Here is a 16880-nt window from a genome sequence, read left to right on the forward strand (position 1 = left end):
CTCCTTAAGTGAGACCTTGGCGCTGCCGCCGGGCAGAAACAAGGAGCCGAGCCCGAGAAAACCAGGTGGAGGGGCGGATGCAGCCCGGGGACCTTGTGCTCGCCCCTGTGCTGTAGAGTCGGAGGGTGAGTGTCCCCAGCTCCGCGGCCCCACCTGGCTCCTGCTGCGTGGGCTTCCTCCTCGGAAGGTTTCCAGTGCAGCCACTGGAGCCCGACCGCCCACGCTTCCCAGTAGGCCTCCCCGTCGGCGGCGGCTCCCATCCAGATCTCGGGCGGGGTCTGTGCGGGGATGCCGCTCTGCTCTGCTCTGCTCCAATCCGAGGATCCGCGCCGGAACGGGGGACACAGGGACTTGCCGGGCAGCAAGCCTGTGGGGAGAGCCACGGGTCGCACCCCCGTCTGACGGGGGGCTCCTCGGAATGCCTGCTTCCCCTCGTGTCAGTGCTCACGGGCTTAGTTCTTCCCAGAACTTTCAGTTCCCGCTGCATCGTCGCAAGTCCCGACGCGGACCTGGCGGCCTGCGCCCTCGCTGTCAGTTTGCCGGAGGGAGGCCTTTGGGGGGGTCCCCCCCTCGCCCCCCCCGCCCCGTCGCCTACCCTCTCTTTCTTTCCCGCCGTGTTTCCGAGGAGCCGTCCTCAGTCTCGCTGACCCTCTCCCTGGGACTTCAAACAAATCCATTTCTGCTCTTACTGCTGTTATTTTCTTTAGTTATTTGATTTGGATTTACTTGGCTTTTAAAAAACTAATTGAAATAAATATTTAAATTACTGGATTTTTTCAGGCGTTCTTTTGGTGAGTGACGTGTGCGCCGCAGGCTGCGGTGCTCGCCCGTGTGCGGCTTCAGCTGGGTTGTGCGCGTCTTAAATGTCCCTTTCCACTGCACCACGGCTTAGAGCCATACGTGATTCCCTCTCTGGTCCCTTCTTCGACTCACGGGTCACTTAAAACAGTGTTTCTTTACTTCAGCTGTTTATGACTGTCTTAGTACTTTGCTCTTTTTATTTGTTCCCAGTTTAGTTTCGCCGTGGCCACTGAATTCACCACGTTTCGGTCCTCGGGCTCGCCCTGGTCCTGCTGCGCCGGCGCTGGTCTGTCGGGTGAGCGCCCTCCTGTGTGTGGGTAGGGCCCCGCCGATGGCCGGCCAGGCCTCCCGGCCTCGGTTCAGTGCTGCCGGGGCGACGGTCTGGCCTGTGGTTCCTCGATGCCCGTCTGCTGCTTCTGCCTGTTCCTGGGGCTGTGGATCAGCATTGTTTCTCCTTCTCTCTCCCCCGGCGTCTGCCTTTGGGTGTTCGGAGCTGTTGTAGGCCCACGCAGGCACAGCCTCCGCACCTCCCTGGGGGGTTCTGGAGGGATGCAGGTCTCGGGGCCTGTGGCGGCCAGCCCGCCCCTCCCCTCCCGTCACTGCCTGTGCTGGAAGCCCCCTTGCCGCCGGCTGCAGGTCTGCCCCGGGTCCGGGGCTCAGCTTCTCACGCTCCGGCCGGGCAGGGGCTCGGGCGGCCACCAGCGCCCGTCTGGGGACAGCGGCTCCGCAGGGCCCTTCTCGGGCTCCCGTCCACTGGCGCCTTGGCCCCGAGTCCCGGCAGCCCGGATGGCATGCGGGTTCCGGCCTCCGAGGCGTGTCATCTGAACCTGCACGCCAGGTCTCGCCGGGGCTGCCGGCGTGTGCTGTGGCCAAAGGGGGAGGCGAGGGCCCCTGCCGGGGTCCCACGGGCCCCTTGTCCGCATCCTTCCTGTGTCCGGGTCCCCACGTGGACCGTTCTGCGGCCCCCAGCCCCCTGCTGGCGTGCGGGGAGGGGGGCTGAGGGGGGCCTGCAGCCCCGAGTCGCTCTCGGAGCGCTTCCTGCAGAGAGGTTACGAGGTGGTTTCGGTCGCACCTTGTGAGCAGCCGGCTTCTCGGGGCTGCGTGCGAGGTGCACTTGTTCTGCGCCTTCCTGCCTCCCTGCCCTTCCCCTCCCCCGCCCCCGGGCTTCTACCGGGTTGTTTTTCCTTCCCCAGCATGAATGGAGGCTTCACTTCATCTGTAGGACGTTGCTTTCCATGCCATGAATGTCATGACGGGACCATGTTGGCTCCCCCCACCCCCCCATGGGCAGAGTGCGGGCGTGACACTGGGTCTGTCTGGGCCTCCTGCCCACTGGGGTGGAGCCAGGGCCCGGCCTCGGTGAATGACGGCTCAGTTCCCTCCGACACCCAGGCTCCGCGGCCCTTGCGTCCGCGGGGCAGCCGTGGGGGAGGCTGGACGGAAGCCACAGGTCCACAGTGCGCATTCCAGGAGAGTTTGCGCGTGGGGGTGGGGTGCCGACAGCTTCTCCTCAAGGGCCGTTCTAGGGTGGGGAGGCTGTGGGTGGGAACTGTTTTTCCGCATTAAAATTTACCTTTTCTCTTTTTTTTTTTTTAATTTCAATCATTGTTCAAGTACAGTTTTCTCCCCCCTACTCCCGTTCCAGCCCCTCCACCCAACCCTCCCCCCTTCCCCCCATTACCCCTCACCCCTAGTTTTTGTCCATGTGTCCTCCAAATTTGTTCCTGTAATCCCTACCCATTCCCCCCTGAAATTCCCTCTTCTCTCCCCTCTGGCCACTGTGAGACTATCCCCTATTTCAGTGTCTTTGGTTATATTTTGCTAGTTTTTTGTTTTGTTTTGTTTTCTTGTTTAGATTCCTATTAAAGGTGATATCATGTAAAAATATGGAACGCTTCACGAATTTGCGTGTCATCCTTGCGCAGGGGCCATGCTAATCTTCTCTGTATCGTTCCAATTTTAGTATATGTGCTGCCGAAGCGAGCACCCTTTTCTCTTTTCTAACCGGTGCATTGCGTTACATAGTTAGGCTGTAAATACCATGTTTGGTCTGTTACTTTTAGAAGTACATTTTAGTGATATGGTTGCTAATTTACGTGATTTAAAAAGAAATGCAGTTTTACTTGCAATTGAATTACAGATTACTGACTTTTAAGGAAACCGGGGTTTAAGGCCAGAAGACCATCTCAGTATTGCAGGAAAACCGTTATTTCGTTTTTCTGGAATCCCCGTCCTTTCTGGACATAAAACAAGTCTAGTGTGAAGAGGAGCTGACCTGCAGACACTCGCTGGTGGTGGCCTGTGCCGCTCCGTCCCCCCACGGGGTTCAAGGCTGTCTGCTTGCACTGCTGGTGGCAGAGGGCCGAGCTCAGTTCCGCTCAGCTGCCCATGTCCCTGTTGCCCTGCGGCCCTGGCTGCAGGGGCGGGCACGGAGGCCGCTGGCCAGGGGCCCCAGTGGTCCTCATTCAGGCCTTTGGAGCCAGGCAGAACACAGCTGTGTTCACTGGTCACTCAGGTGTGACATCCCCTCTCCTGGCTCGGGGGCCCACAGAGTGGGGATGATGGACCCTGTCACCCCCACGGCCTCTTGGGCGCCTCGGCCTGCCCTCCTGACCCTGCCACCCAGCCCTCCCATCGGCACGACCCGGAGCAGCACACCCCTGGCGGGCCGCTCCTCGGCGGCGGTGGGGCGGTGCCCGGCTGCTGGCCACCCCGTGCGGGTGCGGCTGCAGAGCTGTGTTCCGTCTGCCTGGGCCCGAGTGTGGCCATCCGCAGATCTGGGTGTGGGAGGAGCTCCTGCTCTGCAGCCGCCATCGCCCCTGCCTGGGGTCCTCCTGGCCGCGGGGTGGGGGGTGGGGGTGAGCACGAGGCACCACCGGCAGTGGAGACGCAGGGCTGTGGGGTGAGGCTCCGCGCCGTGGAGAGCCCACAGTTGGGCCCCTCAGGGCCCCTCCTCTGTTCCTCCCTTTGACCCACGGGCTCTGGAACGGGGTGCCGGGCCCACCCCACCCTCCCCGGCGAGCAGTGGTGCCGCCTCTGTCTGGGGTGACTTCTTCTCTGAACCGTGTGGCCGGGAGCGGCCTCACAGGGGGGCCCGTGTCAGGGTTGGGCCCGGCCGGCGCATGGTCAGCTGCCCTGTCAGGCCCGGGGGTGCGGAGGCCCCCATAGCCCAGGGCCAGTCTCGGGGTTCCTGGCAAGTCTCGGTGTCTCCCATTGGCCCAGCCTCGTGCCCTCTCTGAGAGGGGGACGTGCCCTGTGCCCCTCCGGGTTAGCGGTTCCAGAGTGACAGGGACACCAGTGCTCTAGCAGCTCACACGGGCTGTGTGCACACAGGCAGCCTCCCCCTGCCGCCGCGGAGCTGCCTGCTGGCCTGGTCTCGGTGGTGCCACCTGCTGCTGTCCTGGGCGCAGGCCGCACGGGGTGGGCGTGCGGGGGAGCCCAGGGAGAGGGGGCTGCAGAGAAGACCGAGGGAGAGAAGCCCATGCAGACCGCCCCTCTCCCCAAGGGCGCAGACTCCAGCCCCCGCGCCCTGCACCGGTGCCCTGAGACAGGCCACCAGGGCCAGGCCCTCGTGCTTTAGCTTTGCTTCCGGTGGGTGGTTAGTGACTTCTGCCGCAGGTGACAGAAATCCCAGGGCGCTTCTGCAGGGGCCTGGGTCCCGGTGGGGGGGCAGATGCGTGCCCCGGCCTCTGTCTGGGGAGACGCAGCTGGGGGAGGACGGCCCGTCATGCGGCAGGACCCCCACGCTGTGCTGGGGCCCTTGGTCTCCCGGGCGGGCTCTGCCTGCGTGTGGCCCTGCGGCTGTGAGCCCGGGGGCGGCCGCTCGCTGGCAGCCCGGCCGGGAGGAGGAGCTCGGCTTACAGGGCCTGCAGGCCGGCCGCAGCCGCCGCGGCTTCTGAAGAGGAGCCTCCTCCCTGGTTGGTTTCTGGCCTGTGGTGCCGGGCCCTTTGCGTCAGCGAGTCGTCACGAGCCCTCTGGCGTCTGGGTCGGACGTAAACACCCGGTCCAGCTGCACCGCCCGGCCCGCCAGCACTGGCCCTCCCGCGGAGCTCCTGGCAGGCAGTGCAGAGGGAGGGGCTGGTGCCTCTCTGTCCACGACAAAGCCCTTTCTCCTGGGCCCGCCGGGCACACTCGCAGCCCGACCGTCATGGGTGGGGGCGGCCGGCTGGGGGCAAGTGCTGCTTCCCCACCGGGGAGCCGGCCTCTGCCCCTGGTCTGGTCTGGCCTGGTCTTCCCTCGGGGTGTGCAGAGGCCCTGTGCGGGGTGTGGGACCCGACCTCTGCCCGGGCCGGGGCTGCCCACGGCCCGGTCGTCCTCAGGCAGCTCTGTCTCCGGCACCCGGGACCTTCCCAGTCCCTCGGCCCAGTCTGTCCTCGCCCTTCGTTGTAGAACCCTTGCGCCTGAGGCGTCTGGCGGTGCCCTGTGCGTCTGTCTTGTCAGGAGAGGCCAGAAACGGGACCTGCTGTCCGCACGGTCCTCAGTTTACCAAAACTGAGCACAGCATCCCCACGTCCTGGCTCTCCCGGGGTTCCGGAAGAAACAGCTTATGCCCGTGGTTTTTCGTGGGTGACTCAGGCCGTTGGCAGATGGTGATCGAGCCCTGCTAAGGTGGATGCTGCAGGAGTCTTGGTTTCCAGGGTGTCCAGGAGCTTGCATTTCAGACGGGCAGGTGTGCGCACAGCCCCAGAGGCCGCCTCAGGCAGATGCCGAGGGGCACGTGGTGAGGGTGCCCGCGGCCGGCCCTGGCGGTGGGCGAGTGGGAGAAGCCATGTGGAGGCAGGGCGGAGCCGTCGGGGAGGGAGGCCTGTTGGGTGCGAGCTGGCAGACGCAGGGGGTGGGGGCTGGGAACTGCTGGGACCTGGCCATGCCCTTGAACCCGGCCGGTGGGTCTGTAGTCTTGCTCCAGCTTCTGCGCACCTGCAGGGCGCAGGGTGCCCCTCGGGGGGGCGGGTGAAGCCCGGCCCGTGGACCAGGCACAGCTCCCCACAGAGTGTCACCGTCGGGGGCAGTCTTTGGGCCGCAGCCACGCACGGCCAGCCAGGGAGGGAGCCGATGGCCGAATTTGGGGACCCTCCCTCTCCACCTGTGCACACAAGCTGTGGTAAGTGCCGCGATCTTAAGGAAGACCCTCGAGTAAAAACCGCATGCGAGACCTCTGCGACGTTAGCTCCATGCCCGGGTGCGAGGAGGCTGCCCGGTTGCTGTGGAGGGGCGGGGCCCAGCCGGCCGCTCCCTGGGCCCGGGGCTCCACGGAGCTGGGAGCCCAGCAGGTGCCTGGCCCCAGCGCGTCCTCTGCTGTGGAGTGGGGGGGCCGTGGATATGCCGCCTCTCTGCCCTGTTCCCGGCCCCTCAGCAAGGAGACTGTGCTCGCGAGGCCCGAGACCACCGCATCTGTGTGCTCAGCTCACCTCCCGTCCCAGGCAGGGGCGGGGGGCTCGGCTGCAGCTCGAGGCAGCACTGGCGGGCGCGTCGGGTCCGAGACAGGCGGTCCGGAAGGCCATCCGTTGATGGTTCCAGTCCCGGCGCGGCGTGTCCAGAAACAGGTGCAGGTGGCCGGGAGCCCTGAGGAGTGATGTGGTCTCTCTGTTCTTTGTGTCTCTGCCTCGAAGTGACCGGGCTGGAGGAGGTGGAATCCGGGGTTCAGAACGCACTCTGGGGGTGTCTCGTGTGCAGGTGGTGGGTGTGCCGGCCGCTCACCTGCTCCCCGTTGGTGTTGGGAACCCCAGGTGTCAGGTGTGGAGCTCGGGGGCTGCAGAGCCACGGGTTGCCGGCTGCGCTGGGCCCCCGCAGAAGGCCGGCCCCTTGGGGACACTGTCCGCGTCTGACAGCCAGCGGCCCGTCCGCCCGCAGTGGGGCCCTGTCACGTCCGGAAGGCCAAGCAGTCACTGTTCCCTTCGGGGCCTGGGCGTCGTTTGTCTTTATCAGCACACGTGCCCGTGTCCTTTTTCTCCACACGTCTTTTTTTATTGTGAAAAGAGATAAGTAACGTGTTCACCGTTTTCACCGCTTTCAAGCGTGCAGATCAGTGGCATTAAGTATCTCACCATGCTGTGTGATCCTTGCCATGTCTACTTCCAGAACCTTCTGTCACCCCAGATGGAGGCTGGAACTCTGCACTCTGCCCTGCTCTCAGCCCCTACAACCCCCCGGGCTGCCGGTTGCTGACTCTGCAGCCCCCGGGGGTTCAGAGTGTGGAGTCCCACGTGTCCTCCCGTGACCGGCTCGTTATGCCCGGCACCGTGCACCGAGGCCCATCCTGGCTGCAGCGGCAGGGATGCCGCTCCCCTCCTTCCCGAGCGCCGCTCTGCCGGGCGGCGGGCCGCGCTGTGCTCGGCTGTCCAGGGCCGGCACCGGGTGGTCTCTCGCCGGCTCCTGTGGACACTGCCACCCCCCGAGGCGTGCACAAGCGTCCCTGCCCTCCGATCCCCGTGTGTGCGCCTGGAGGGGGAGCTGCCGTGTCACACGGCCGTCCCGGGTGTAGCTTTGGGAAGACCGCTGCCCCCCACTGCGGCCATCCCGCCGTCCGCAGTCCCCCCGGCTGAGCAGTGGTGCCCCGCTTTGCCATGTCCTCCCCAGCCCCGTTCTCTGGAGCCACCTGCTCAGGCACCCTCCATGTGGGCAGGAGGTGCTTTGTCATGAGCGTAAGTAATTCATGCTGACGTTCAACCACCTTCGTCACCATCTTTAAATGAATTAAGTCCGTAATTTTAGACATTCCAGTTTTAACTTCTGTCGGTGGATATTGATCGTAATCGCCGCATAAATACAAGCACTTTGGGGTCCTGAGTGTTTTCCATCGGTGCAGGGGCCCTGAGGCAGCAGCGTGAGGGCTGCTGGTCAGAGGCCTGGCGCCGGCGTGCACGCGGCGAGGAGCACTTGGACAGGCTGTGTCAGCGGCACCCCGCCCGCAGGCCCTGAGGAGGCCGAGGAGGTGGTGTCGTGTGCGGGCACGGAGACGTGCCGGTCTCGGCGGGGCCAAGGGCTTCCCCGTGGTCCCCCCGGCGGGCAGGAGCCCACAGGCATTGCCCGACGGGACTTGGCAGCTGTTTGCAGCGATGGGCGGTTTTATGTCTGCATTGTGTTTGTGTTACATTTAATTATAAACTCTTATGGCTCATTGAGTAGATAAGTTCTAAGTGATGAGGAATGAACGTGCCAGTCAGGGTCAAGGTCAGGGTCAGGTCAGGGCTGTCACACTGCAAGCTAGCCCTGGCGGCGTGGACTGTGTGGTCGAGGAAGACAGCCCTGAGAAGGAGCCGGAACAGATGTGAGGACGGAGGAAAGTCCGTTCAGTAGGTTTAGGTGGAAAAACATCCCCAGTAAAACCTTTTTGGGGTCCTAGAAATTAAAGTGCACATTGTCCTTAGAAATTTAATCATGGTTTTTCTGGGCTGCAGGTGCCTGAATGCAAGGGTGTTGCTGACTTGTGGGAACGTCTGCCTCGGGCAGCTGTCACTCGGTGGGTGGGGGGGGGCCCGGGCTCAGCCTGGAGACGGGCAGGGCCCTCCTGCCAGGAGCCCGGAGTGACCTGCGGACAGCGCGCCCCGCAGGGGCTTCTGCGGGAACGGGAGGCCGACCCGGGGACAGACCGCAGGGAGACCTGAAAAACACACGCTCACCGAAGGGCCTGAGCTCTTCGATGGGGAGTCAGGCTGCCCAGTGAGGAGAGCGCCAGAGTGTTCCCGAGACAAAGCCGGGACCTCCCATGGGGGGGGAAGCAGCCCCTTCCCGCCACCGAGAGCACGTGCGAGCCGCTCCTAACCGGGAGGGTCTGCGGGCCTGGGTCCTGCCAGTGAGGGGCATGCGGGCTGCTTCTCCCAAGCCCAGCACCCACCCTTAGGGCACCTCTCAGTGGGTCCCCAGGCAGTGCAGGTCGCCCCCCTGAGCCTCGCCTCTGAGCCCAGACCAGGGTCGCAGAGTCCTGAGTCTGAAAGCGCCGGGTGCTGGAGACCTGCTGAGAGACGGCGATAAGATGCAGACTGTAGGCCGGTTTCGCTTATGGGCGGAGGCGTCAGACCCTGACCAGAGCCTGGGGCGGGGGGGCCATGGTGCTGTGCGGGCGTGGTCCCCATTGCTGAGGGCTCTGTGGCCAGCGCCGTGCTGGACAGGGGAGCTGTGAGGTTCCTGTAGCCAGGGAGAGCGGTGAAGGAAGGTCAGGTTAACAAGGACTCCAATTTTTCATAGTTAAAAACACCCTAACCTCCGAGGAAACGTATGAGGGGGACCCCCAAAATCCCGGAGTTTATTAATAAAAATTGTGTTTATTCCCTCCATCTGGTTCGGCACACCTATCGAGACGTTTTTCCCGCTGCCCCAAACAGTGCGTGAACTCATCCACGCTGATGCCTTCTGCTGCTGCTGCTGCTTTTGCTCCACCTCTTCCCCAGCAGCAAAATGTTTCCCTTTGAGGACTCTTTTCATCCAGGGAGACAAAAAAGATTTGCTCAGAGTGAGATCGGGCGAACAGGGAGGGTGGGGCACGGGGTCATGCTGTTTTCGGTCTGAAACTGCCGAGCACTGCGGTGTGGGCAGGTGTGCTCGTGAGTCACCCGTCATGAAATGGGCAAACGCACTGAAAGGGCCTTAAAAAAATATTCACTGAATCCAAACGCAGCCTCTCACAACACCACCAGCTGGCACACTGCTATAGATGGGTTTCTAGAACACTCATCCAGCAGGGGAAGCCTGTCCTACCAGGGGCCCGCCCTCCAGGAGGTGATTCTGGTTCTGGGGGTCCCCCCTTGCACGGCCTTTGTGAGTAGGCTAAGCAGTGTTTGGAAGCGGAAGCCAGTCTTTCCCACGGTTGGGGAGCTGAGGCCTGAGGCCGATGGGCTGTCACTGTGCACTCAGCACGTCTGTTCCGTGTCCTTCCAGATGCCCCCGGTTTCCTGGGGGCAACACAGAGCCACAAAGGCTGAGTGAGTGCACGGCGTATGAGAAACCCTCTCTCGTCAGTCTGTTTTGTATTCGGCAATAATTAACTGAAAATTCAATACCGAAGAAGATAGTTTCAATTGCGCAGAATCCCAGGTTTCTGCGGGACGGAGGAGTCTCTCAGGTTATCTGTTCCCCGTCTCCCTTCTGAGCACATCTGGACTTGCCACTGGCCTCCAGCAGTGGTGTGGGGCATGGCCTCTGTGGCGTGGGGCATGGCCTCCACGGCGGTGGGTGTGGCAGGCAGCTCTCTGCAGGTCTTTCCAGATGTGTGTCGCTTTCTTTCTTGGCTGGCTGTGCTCATTCTTCTGGTTTTTCCGCACATTTATTTTAAATTTGAGTATGAAGCATTTACTTACCAAAGACCAGATAGACCCTAAGGCGTCACTTAAAGAAGCAAAGTGGAACCACCACCGCGTGCCCACGCCTCTCCACAACGGGCCACGGCGTGACGTCTGCGTGTTTGCCTTTTATTCCTGGGGTTTAATGAGAGTCATACGTGTATGTTCCTCAGTAACATGGTGTCAGTTCTGTGTGGTTGTGAAGTTCACATGCATGGAGTCACAGTGCGTGTTTGAGTGTAGATTGCTTTAAAAGCAGTGCCGTGTTGGAGAAGGGCCCGAGTTTGGGTGTGCGGCTCGCTCTTCTCCCTGTGGACGGCACACGGCCCGTTGGCAGAGGTTGCTCCCGCAGACATCACGCTGTGAGCATTTGCTTTGGTGTGTTCTGGCACATGGGCCGTCCCTCCTCGGGTGTGGGGTGCCCGGCCAGGCAGGTGACGCATTGCTCCCGGTGCCACACCAGCCGGCCGCCCGCCCGCCCGCCCCGGTCCCAGCCCCCACCAGCGCCTCAGGTTGCCGACGCCACACGGACCGGCTGGTGAAACCGGATCTCGCTGTCCTGGCCCGGGACTGCCAGGGAACCTGAGCTTCTTGTTTTGGCCGCCGTACCTCCTCATGTGCTGTGTGCGTCGCTCCGTTTGGAGGTTTGTTTTGTTTTCTTCCTGGTTTGCGGACCTGATCTTCGTGGGTGTGTGTGTGTGTGCACGCCTGCCTGTGTGCCTCCTCACAGCGGCCTGGCACAAAGCTGGCTCGGTGCACAGGGTCTGGCTGAAGCCAGGCCTGCCCGGTGTGGTTGGTGGGGCGGTCCTATGGGTGTGATACTTTATGGTTTAAATTTGAACCTTTTATCTGAAACGTCACACGGTGTGCTGGAGTGTGGAATTGTTACGTCACAGTGACACGCTTACGATTTTTGTGAGGAAAGATTTCGTAATAAAAAAGGGGCGTCACTCGTGCCGGACCCTGTGCCGGCTGCTTTTTAGGGGTGTGTCCCCCGTCTTCACTCGGGGCTCTCTCCGCGTACACACGTCGTCACATTGATGTTGCGCTGGCCCCCCGCTGTCCTTGAGTCCGTCGTCTTGCTCCATGCACTCACCTCAGTTTTGTCTGCTGAGCCTCATTTCTTCTGCTGAGAGTGGCGTCCTTCAGCAGCCGCTGCGGCCGCCGGCCACCCGTGTGTCGTGGTCCGCCGCGGCCCTCTGTGGCTCGCACCGCTGGCTGCTGCCACGGGGCAGGGGCTCTGCGTGCACAGCCGCTTTTCCTGTTGAAGGTGACGCTGGCTCGTTCGGTGCCGCTGTCCTGCGCTGAGTGTGCGTCCGAGTGGCCCTGCCACTTCCCTGCGGGTGCTTCTACGGTCCGTCTCGGTCCCCTCAGCATCTTCGCTGACTGTCTTCACTTGTCTGTCTGGATTTTCTTTTTTAGACTTTTTGACTCTGGAGATTAGTGTCTTTCAAAAATTCTGGAGAAGTTTTAGCCCTTAGGTCTTTCCATTTCTCCTTGAACTTCAATTGTGTGATGATTCCAGACTCACGGAAAAGCTGCAAGAGGAGTGAAAGAGCTGGTCTATACATCCCTTCCCACAAGGGAGCTTCCAGGACCCGTGGAGGCCGGTGGTCGGGAGGCGCCCCCCTGGGCCAGGACACGCCTCAGCCGCTGTGGGGACCGGGAGAGGGTCAGGGCTGAGCCGCACCAGGGCGTCACTAGTTGCGGTGCTGACGCCACCTGCGTGGCACGGGAGGGTGCCGGGCCTCTGGACCCTGGAGCAGCCTTGAGTCCGTCAGTCCGTCTGTCTGTGTGCCTCAGGGCCGAGAGCCTCCGGCTGCAGCGGCTGCTCCGTGAGCCGTCCCTGGGGCCGGGACTTGCTGGTTCCTCGCGATCAGATTCAGGTGGCACCTTTGGGGCAGAGCCCAGAGTGCTGTGTTCCCAGCACCCCACGTCTGGGGGCTGCATGTCCACCTGGCCTGTTTCTGGGGATGTGGCTCTGGCCACTGGGCTGAGGGGGAGCTGCCAGGCCTCTGCGCTGTGGAATGGCAGTTCCTCCCTCTGTCCCCACCACAGCCCGCCGTGGTCCCCGAGTGAGCCCCTGCCCGGACAGCTGAGCAGACAGGGGGCTGCTTTCCTGCACAGCAGGCACTGGCCGCAGGCGGCACCTCTGTCCTCGGCTGCCCCGCCCAGAGCGCGTCCTGGAAGCCCCACTCCCTGCACAGACCTGCCCCTCGCTGCGTCCAGCAGCACTCCGCCTCAGTCGGGACCCAACTGCGACCCGCTGGGGCCCCGGGGATGGGCCGAGACTGGTGCCCTTGCCTGTTGTCTGGCTTGCGTCTCAGATCCCTTCACAGAGACAGAGGGGTGACCGCCAGATGATGAGCGGAGAGACCTGGGTTCGATTCTGCCCAGTGTTCCTGCCTCAGAGCTTGCACCCACCTATGTGTCCCCCCCCGCCGCACCTACATGTGAGGGACGGAGTCCCGGCTGAGGGCCGCTTTCCTGCCTGTGCGCCTGGCCTCCTGCGTTTGCACCCCTCGGGGGAGTCTCTGCACGAGGAAACAGAGCTGTCATCCACCAGGCACGCGGCAAGCCGCTTCTCCCGGCCTGTCTGTTGTTTTCTGAACTCTTCCCGGGACACCTTTTGCCTCGTATGCCCCCGCCCCGCCCTGGTGCAGACTTACGGGTTTCTCTCTTTCTGTCCCTTCGCTGCACCTGGAGCCTGACCGGCAGGCCCCGTTTTCTCCTGGGGCCTGTCTGCTCTCTGTCCTCGCGTTTGGTCCCCGACCCGTGCAGAGCAGACTCATGCGTGTGTGTGTGTGTGGTGGGGGGGGGGGGTTGGCTCTACTTTTCTCTTTCCCCAGTGGCCCCCCAGCCGGCCCCGCACTACCAATAGAGCGGCCGCCTGCCCCACGCCCCTGAGCCCCGGGGCTCCCATGAACGCTCTCCGGCCTGGCTGGGCTCGCCGCCTTCTCCGAGCGCTTTCCCAGCCCTCCCGCCCGTGGCTTGCGTCCGCCCGACGACTGCCCCCTCCCCCCTGGGGTCCCGGCAGGCACGTGTCTGGGTCACACCCACTCCCCGCTGCCCCCAGCCCCGCGGACTCCTCGTTGCCGTGCCCCTCTGTGTCGCCCTCCGGTCGTCTCCTCGGGGCCCCTCCCAGCTCTGCCTCGTGGGTGATTTAACGCCTGCATTTAGTTTTAAATTTTAGTTGTCACAGTTTTTGTTTCTACAACTTCTCTTCGGATCGTTTTCAAGCGTGCCTGACGAGTTTTGATGTGAGTGGTAACAGCTAACACATGCTCTCGGCCGCTCCCGACAGGCCCCTCCGGGACGGCGTGGCCGTCACAGTCGCCCTGCGGCAGGTGAGGGGTGCAGGCACAGAGAGGTCAAGGGACCTGGGCTGTGCAGTGACTGGGTGACAGTCCCGGACAGCCGCCAGCTCCGGGGTGACCCTTGTGCCAGCCTGTTTGTGCCCGAGCCTGCTGTTGACAGGAGTCTGGTGTCAGATCAGGTTTCCTGGGACTGAAGTCTGTCCTGGCTGGACTCCCGCTCCCTGGGTCTTCTCTGCCCTGTGATCTTCGACTGTGACTTCAGGTTGGGTGGTGCCGTTCGGACCTTCTTCGGGGCTGGGGGCTTCTGTGGGGCCGACTCAGGCACCGCTTTCTGCCGCCGGGGAAGCAGGGCCCGGGTGTCTCGGCCTGGGAGATGCTTCGGGGTGCGCTGGCCTGAGTCCGTCAGACCCCAGGCCTGTCTGGATCCTCACATCCCTCTCTGGGCGGCCCCCTCTCCGCTGGGGCCGCATCCAGGCCTGAACATGCCCCCCCACCTCGCAGCACTTTCTCCCAGCATCCTTACCCACATGGGCCGCAGGCCCTGTCCCCCAGCCGGGTCCCAGCGGGGTGTGCCGGCATGGTGAGTGCGGCTGAGGCAGGTGCCTCAGGACCGGCCCTGGCCCCCGGGAGCGCGTGCCTTCGAGGGCCCCTCGCTCTCGCTCAGCTCTGCGCGCACGCGGAGGGCGCTACCTCCCACCCGCACGGTCCTCCTGCCACCACCGCAGCCACCACCCCCGCACTGTGGGCGGGGTTTCCTTGGCAGGCTCCGTGGTGCACATTTCACAGGGAGCCTGGAGGGTCCGGTGCGGGCCAGCCCGCGCTGTTGAGTGTGGTGGAGAACCGTGAGTCGTGTCTGTCGGTGGGTCTCGAGAGCTGGTGCAGAGGCCAGTGTTGGAGCTCTGCTCTCATGGAGGTGTGGTGCTGGGCGGCCGTCTGCCTGCCCCGCGACAGAACCCTGCAGGAGCCTGGGACGCAGGGGCAGGGCTGCGGCTGGCTGCACGAGGTCACAGGGGCGGAGCCATCGCTGAGGCCCTGGGGCGTGTCTCCTGGTGCCACGCCCCCTGCCTCAGGGGCTTGCCTGGGGGCATGGCCTGCCGCCAAGCCTGGTGGCGACCCACGAGGTCCTCCCCACAGGGCCTCCTTGCGCAGCGCCTGTGAGGCCGGCAAGGAGGGTGCACTGGCTTCGGAGGCCTTTCCATGCGACAGGTTCACCTCGCTGCTGAGACCTCTCAAGTCTAACCTGAGAGCGTCTGGCTGCGACTTTGGGATTTTCTGTCAGAATTGTATTGATTTTATCGAAACAGCCAGCTTTCCCCGCCCCCTACTGTTACTTTACTGCTTGGGGCGCCAGCAGGACCTTGGCTCTGGGGACCCGTAAAATAGAGTGACCCTTGTTGAGCTCTTTATGCGGGGAGGCGGGGGGGGGGGGGGGGGGCGAGGCTGGCCCAGCCCAGTCCCTGCCGAGTCCTCATCTGTGGGGCAGTTTGCAGGGCGAGGTCTTGGTGTGTTGTGTGAACGTGCCATTGGAAGCTGCCTCTCGACGTTTGTTTAGAACAGCGGCGCGGAGCGCTGAAAGGAACCGAGTCCCCCGAGTGACTTGGAACCCCCGCCCCCAGCCCCATGGAGTGTTTGCAGAGGCCTCGCCCCCCAGAGCCCTCCGGACCGGCGTTGGCCCACTGCTCGCCTCTGCTGGCAGCCACTCGCTGCCACCTCTCGGCGCTCGCATTCCTGGGTGCCCGGGGCGGAGCGCGGTGTGGCTCGAGGTGTGGCGTGTCTGAGTCCGGACAGCTGACACGGGCCCAGAGCAGTCCATCCTGGGCGGCCTGGCACGTGACCTGCTGCCCGGGGTGACGGTCTAGGCCGGCTGTCTGCGGTCGTGCCGTACGGCCAGTGCCAGGCATTGCGACACGGGCAGACCCAGTGTGCCGCTGACACCAGTGTGTTTACTCGCAGCCGGGAAGGCGACTGGGTGCCTCAGGGTGCGGGCAGCGCTGGGTGGGCCGGGGCCCCTAGACTGCTGAGTGGCCGCCCACCGGGGGACCCTTCCCTGTGACTCGGACCAGCAGGCCTGGGAGGAGTTTGTCAATGTAGGTAAACACCGCCGGCACCTGGGGCGGAGGCAAGCATGGGGTTGGCCTGCGATGGGACGTGGGGGGCCTCTCTCTCTCTCTGTGGCTGAGTCCACTCGGCAGTGAGCACGGTGACTGCCCCCCTGCCGGGTGGCCCGGCCAGGCTCAGCTCGCCGGGGAGAGGCAGTGGCAGGGGAGAGGCTGCAGGTCAGCCACCTGCAGTTCTGGGGGCCCGCTTTGTGGGGGGACCTGGCCTGAGGGCTCGGGCACAGCTCCTGTCTGGCACTGAGTGCCTCAGGCTCAGGGGGCCCGTTGTGGGCAGTGGTTTCTTCTCTCTCTGTGTTGATGGAACTCCCCACCCCCGTCCAGGGAAGAGGGCACCGCCCCTGCCCGGGGCTCTCCCACTGGAGCCGGGGAGGGGCTCCTGTGCCCCTGGTGGTTGGACTGGGGTGTCGAGGCCCAGGAGCTGCTCCACTGCGGTCCAAGTGCCCGGGATGGAGAGGTGGGCAGAGGAGCGGGCAGGCGATGGCCACAGACCTGCGAAGTTCGGGGGTGCTGGTCCTCGAGGCTCCCGGGCTGCCTGGCAGAGGCATGGGGTTCCCTGGTCTCCTGGCGCAGCCGGCCGTGCAGACAGCCCTCCCTGTGGCCTGGGCAGGGGCAGTCCCGCCCCTGTTCCAGTTAGCAGACAGGGCTGGGGCTCGTGCTGCGTGTGCTGAGGACTCCGAACCTGCTGGGGGCGGGACTGGGGGGAGGGCGAGTCTGTGGCCCGTGCTCCCACCAGTGTGGGTGGGACTTTTGGCCTGTGGGGCGGCAGTGGGGAGCTGGTGGCCAAGGCCTGGGTGGGCCACCTGGCAGGGTGCTGGCAGGCTGCTGGACCCGTCTGCCCGCCCTGCTATTTAGGCACAAGTTTGGAGTTGACCCTGAGGGTCCAGCGGGTGCGTCAGGGCTGCGCAGGGACCCTGCCTGGGAGGGGCAGAGGGTCTGTGTGCTCTCGGCCTTAGCAGGACTTCCACTTGGGTCTGGCCACCCCAGGCTGGGAGCTCCCTCAGAGTGGGACCCGCACCCTTGCTGCCCGGCTGTGCCCGCAGAGCGTTGGTGAAGCCACAGGTGGGTCGCTGGAAGACCTCCCTGTCCAGACGGCGGCCCAGGCCTGTGGAGTGCCGAAGGGCCCCTCTCAGCCTGCGGCCCATGTTGGCGCGGGCAGCTGGGGCTCGGGGAGGCCGTGGCCTTGGATGCTGCTGCCTGCAAGGGGACGGCAGGGACCCGGTGTCAGGTCCTTGGTGGCTCGAGAGCACGGCGTCTCGGGTCTGTGTCAGAGAGGCCGTCTTTCTCAGGGTCCCCGAGGTGCAGCAGCGGCCCCGGCCTGGCCTCTTCGCCAGAGTTCGTTTTGATCCTCCGAGGCTGCCCCCTTAGCCCCC

The 16880-nt window shown here is 64.0% G+C and overlaps 1 protein-coding gene and 1 non-coding gene across 10 annotated transcripts in view; one reads left to right on the forward strand and one right to left on the reverse strand.

The window, feature by feature from the left end:
* Nucleotides 1-16880, forward strand: part of HDAC4 (histone deacetylase 4) — a 147099-nt gene that overhangs the window by 42096 nt on the left and 88123 nt on the right. The window lies entirely within an intron of this gene.
* LOC114495751 lies at nt 2682-2788 on the reverse strand. The gene has a single exon (XR_003684428.1). It is a non-coding gene; the product is annotated as a U6 spliceosomal RNA (small nuclear RNA).

This window comes from Phyllostomus discolor, chromosome 4 (assembly GCF_004126475.2).
Source record: "Phyllostomus discolor isolate MPI-MPIP mPhyDis1 chromosome 4, mPhyDis1.pri.v3, whole genome shotgun sequence".
Lineage (NCBI taxonomy): Eukaryota > Metazoa > Chordata > Mammalia > Chiroptera > Phyllostomidae > Phyllostomus > Phyllostomus discolor.